Source organism: Rhyacophila brunnea, unplaced genomic scaffold, assembly GCF_057557595.1.
Source record: "Rhyacophila brunnea isolate RB1 unplaced genomic scaffold, BYU_Rbru_1.0 scaffold_7, whole genome shotgun sequence".
NCBI lineage: Eukaryota > Metazoa > Arthropoda > Insecta > Trichoptera > Rhyacophilidae > Rhyacophila > Rhyacophila brunnea.
This window is the reverse complement of record NW_028233339.1, coordinates 1,957,070-1,962,618: the sequence shown is the minus strand read 5'-3', so window position 1 is coordinate 1,962,618 and position 5,549 is coordinate 1,957,070. Positions and strand designations below refer to the sequence as shown.

The 5,549-nt window shown below is 33.6% G+C and overlaps 1 long non-coding RNA gene across 1 annotated transcript; it reads left to right on the top strand.

Annotated features, from left to right (window-relative positions):
• Positions 1-1,756: 1,756 nt before the first annotated feature.
• LOC147064376 (uncharacterized) lies at positions 1,757-4,312 on the top strand. Its single transcript, XR_015071912.1, has 3 exons — positions 1,757-1,823; positions 1,948-2,085; positions 4,220-4,312. It is a non-coding gene; the product is annotated as an uncharacterized LOC147064376 (long non-coding RNA).
• Positions 4,313-5,549: the final 1,237 nt, after the last annotated feature.

Here is a 5,549-nt window from a genome sequence, read left to right as displayed (position 1 = left end):
GTAACTTCTACCTGGTTCCTTGAGCCATATCATAATGAAGACAAAGGAGTCCCAAACTCTCTACATAAAAAAGGGACGTGCGGGTATGACCAGTAAATAAAAAGGGAGGAACGACCAACGACAAGAAAAACGAAATTAAATCAGTAGAATAAAGGATCAAATTTAATAGACTATGACGATCGGGCACATATATGCTAAGAGCGTTTTAGTGTCTATGATCAAATCTATGCCATTCCGACATATTATACATACCTACATATTGTATGACAGCTATGACATCCTATTTACACTCTGTGACACAGGACGCAAACATAAGAAACGGGTTTTTCGACATATATAATATTATGACCGATCGTCATAGAGTGTATTTGAAGCATAACACCTCACGCGAAGAAGGAAGAGCGAACCCTATCTCAAGGACTTCAAAGTCAACATGAATAATAAGAGTTTTATTGGTAGGTAAAACTTCTTTCATTAATAATTAATTATTGTCAACGAATCACTTTTATTATGATTATGCGTGGTATTTATTTTTTGAATACCTAGTTCTCAATACCTGAATATCGATTAAATTATGAGTAATAATGCTTTTTTTATTTTTCAATTTCAATTTATTTATTTTTTTAACATATTGTGGACATTACAAATTATAAGTTTAAGACGTTCACAACATGACATTTAGAAACAAAGATATATAAATATAACAGTATTACATAAAAAAAGAGATATATCAGTAGATGAATTAGATAGGTACAAGGAAGTACACCGGATGAGTTAAGCAGACCCTATTTTAAGAATTTATAAAACAACATCCACCTAAACTCATTCTCACGTAGGTGGAATATATCACACCCGAAGCAATTTCGTTGAACATATTTATCACTCTCCCAATTGGCATTACCAGTGGCAGGTTGGTTCTGCACCTTGGGAGAATAAACAACTGATGGTCTCTATTTCTAAGATAGTTATCAGGGACACATAGGTCAACACTGCCCAGAATGGCAGAGTTCTCATTTATACCTTGTATAAGTCGAAAAAAATACGTAGCTAAATAAAGATTTCTTCTAAATTGCAGACTGCAGTATGTAAGCATGCCTAAGAGAAAGTCAGTTGGATAATGCCACGGATAGTATCCATACAACCTCAAGTGAAGGAGTCTCAAGAATTTCTTCTGTACCCTCTCCACCATAAGGCCATACTTCAACTGGTTCGGTGCCCAAACAATAGACCCGAGAAGTACGCATGACGAAGCCCAACATTTTAAGCGTTTTGTTACAAATGGTAACTATATGGCTAATAAATGTCAGTTTACTCTCAAACGTAATGCCAAGATCCCTTACAGATGATATTCGTGACAGAACTCTGCCATGCATCGAGTATTGGAAAAACAACACTTTTGAGGCTCTGGTAAACGATAAAAGATTGCATTTATCAATATTGAATTCTAGTTTGTTACGCCTGCCCCAATTTAATATAGTATCTTTATCAAGTTGGAGCTGACGACAATCGTCCAAGGTGACAACTTCCAAAAAGAGTTTCAAGTGATCAGCGAACAACAAAAACGTAGCATTTTTTATTACCAATGCTATGTCATTTATAAAAATCGTGAACAGCAACGGCCCTAAGTTTGACTGATTGAGCCCTGGGGGACACCAGTCCAGTACAAATATAGTGATAGAATAAATATTATAGGTACAAGAAGCCACTAAATAAATACACAGAATATGGCATTATTACCTCTTTGCTCTATGTGTTGTCTATGTATGATTTGATAACCCAGCCACAGACGCTATTTTGACAGCTGCGAATTTGAAATATTTGAGGTTATATTATATATTTTTATAATATTATACACTCTTTGCTAATCATTTCATTTTGTTGCCGAGTACGTCTTTGCCACGATAATTATTAGTCAGTGAAATTAAGGTTATTCTTTTTTATTTTCAGCCGAAAATGTTAAGATTGCTTCGAAAATTTTCATCAAAGGAAACTATGACTTCCATAAAATTGTATAAGTATTTATTTCGAGAATGTGAAAAACTACCAAAAGACGCACAGCAATATTACAAACATACAATTCGTCAGGTAAATAAATAAAGACCGCCTTTTAATTTAAAAAACAGATTTTTGGTAAATCAAAACCCCTTACTCCTTGAAAAATTGTCCGAAATTCACATTTTTCAATGTAGAAATCAGAATGTACCGATAATATACATTGTTTTGCTATCTCATACGTTTTGTTCTAATCTAGGTACAGTACTCTCTCAGTAATCCACCACCCCAAAAACCAGATAAGTATCCAATTAGTGAAAACGGCGGATTATAGTGCATAAATACAAAATATTGTAAAAAGTAGGACAGGTATTTCGTAAAAATAGTGTTTATTGAGTAATGTGTACTGGCAACGTACGGTTTTTTTTATGATCAAGTAATAAATAACTATGTTTATTAACTACATACATATTAAACAGAAAATCACACAGCCACTTGTTCAGTATTGTTTGTTTTTTTTTTTTGAATATTGGAAGATTGTGTCATCTCATAATTTATGCAACATTATGAATGAGTTGACGGTTGCATTATTTTCCTCTGCCCATTTAATGGTAACACATCTGTCCCGGCTGTTGCATATTCTGATTTGACTGTATGAGCTGCGGTCGGTTGACAATTGAGGCGTCTAATTCCAAAAAGCGATAAGTCCACATTTGGTTAAAACCCTACGAAAAAAAATATTTTAAGTCTCGATTTATTACAATAAGCGCCAAGTCCGTGTTTCATATTATTTAAAGCTTAGTTGATTTCGCGCGTGTTTACGTCAACCAACAAGGGAACGTTCAATATTGAAAAAGGCGTATCCCATGATGTAGTATCTGGTAAACTCATGACAGTGCCATGGAAATATGTGCCTTATGCGGCATACATTAAAAAGTGAGGTACAAGTAACGCTATGTCCGATTTTATTTTGGCTATATTTATTACATTTAAGAGTTTATTGGCTGAAACAAATTGCCATTTGGTTCTAATTTTGACATAGCATACAACGGAAAAATAATCTCACGTTAAAACAAATAATTGAAGCTTGAAACATAAAAACGTTGTTTTCCGAAAATATTGAATTGTGGACTTGTCGCTTTTTGTAATTAGACGCCTCAATTATTGCCTTCATCCTCAGAACCCAAACCTCTTGATGTACCTATTTGCATACTCCTCAGAACTTTCCGCTATCCATTCTTCTAAAACATTTTGCATTAGCTCTGAGTTTTCAGTCGCCAACTGAATCAATTCTTCTAATGGAACTAGGTCTTCCAGTTTCCAGTTTTCATCATCTTGATTCATGGAGGGCCACAGCTTTTTTCACGATTAAATTATTGCTCGTTCTGGTAGGTTGTTCAATGCCTCAGCTACATTAAATACAACGGCAGACAGCTTATATAGGCACGCGGCGGACTATTGAATTTTACATACGAATACCAGTAAATTATAGGGCTTGATTTTGTGTTTTAACTAGTAAAAATAACAGCAGATTATGTTGTCGGATAATCGGGCGGCGGATTACAGAGAGAGTACTGTACTTAATTTGTAAAAGTTGGGTTAGTGGTTTCTAAAATATCAGGACGTTGTGTGACACGATTAAGGTTCACCTGGCATCCAGGGCAGAGTCTACTTGTCAGGGGATACTCTAATGACAGAAGCAAAAGCATTAATGGCCTTCAGATATAAGGTCTCGAAAGACCACTACCATAAAAATGATACTCTCATAGACTAATGTACTTAATATGGATTAATTAATACCCATCTACCACCATAGGCCATTATTGCCTTACATATATACATATTGTATGAACTGCTTTTAAATTGATGCACCAATAAGCATCACAAAGTTACATTTTTCTTAACTTTCTTCATGATCACCTGTTTCTATCTGAGAATGATTGTATTTAGCATTTCCATAGTAATGTTTCCATGCCATTTGGTTATGTCTTTCCTACTTTCTGGGCTAGCATATTCGGTTTTTAATTGGTGAGTCCCAGGTACAAGACATCGATGCAGTTTTGCAATAATATGTACCTACATAGAGCTAGAGTTCATTTGTCAAGTATGGATTTGTATGAATGAAATATGTACAAGCAAGTGTTGTTTATGAATCCACATATATTTCAGAAAGTAAAATACTCAAACCCTACTTAAACTATAATACTACTTTTAAATATTTTTCCAGAGTTATAAACAACATGTTACAGAAGCAGACCCTGATAGAATTAAAGAAATCATATCAAAGGCATTTGAGGATTCCAAATGGATAATAAAAAAGGTGAAATTTATTTAGAAAACCATAAAACAAAATCATCCAGTTTTTGGATTATTCCCACATTCTCAGTTTTTATGTGGATATCCGTTATTTAGCAGAGAGGTATACTGCCCCCATAAGCATAAAGGCAGCTAATGTCTCATTTTGAGATAATGAGGCATTCACATTTGGATGAATCTTTTGATTTATGGTGTAACCAAAAACCAGTATATTTTCAATTGATGCTGTGTTTTTGCTTATGAATCTTTTTATACTGTCTTCTTGTTTAGATATGTCGATTTTTATACTGCTTTCAGTCAAATGGTTCAGAATTTCACGTAGAGTATTATCCGTATACAAACTAAATTTGTGATTTTTGTCGAAAAGCTGCCTTTTTCCTTATGGGGGCAGCATACAGTATCATTCTTTTTTCAATGGGTAAAAGGTCGGAAACAATATTAGTTCCTTCCTTAATCTTAAAATCTAACACAATCTATTTACTTCTGGGTGTTAACAGCTTGTGTTAGGTTTTGATTTGTTTTTAGTTCTTGAATGACCATAAATACAATACAGTAATCTATAAATATTATTCACATAGATTTTCAACTTCAGTAGAACCTTTTGATTATTCAGATTTCACTATGATCATCGATTTCATGTGATTATATATAATATAAATTATTAATGTTAGTATTTAAAAAGGATCTTCATTTTTAAGTAGTCCAAATAATCAGGTTTCTAACATATTAATTATCTGAAAAAAATGTGAATACTAATCTCAAAAAGTGTGTAGTGTTTTCTTTTGATTGTGGGTATACATTTTGGACACAGGTCGTGCAAATAAGCGGCATTTTGTGATCGATCTGGAATTTAAAAAATGAAAACACTTTATTAATAAACTAAATAACAAAATAAACGCCATATTATATAAAATAACAATAGTATTCATAATGCTCTGTGTTACGAAGATCTGGTATTTCGCTTAATATCACTAGGAACTTTATTATATGCGGGTGAGCGAGGAAAATCATATACGCCTGATTGCTGATTCCTGGCACGTCATGTCAAAAGTACGAGACAAAAAAAAATATTACTCTTTCTTCCATAAACAAATGATACTTACGTCAAACTGGAACTTGCTTTGGTGACCTTTGTAATGAAACAACAGAAGGCGCTGACAAGAAACTGACTGAATCAAATAATATAATTTTCATTATTCTGATTTAGGGGTGCCCCCAAGCAAGCAGACATTCTTTGTCGA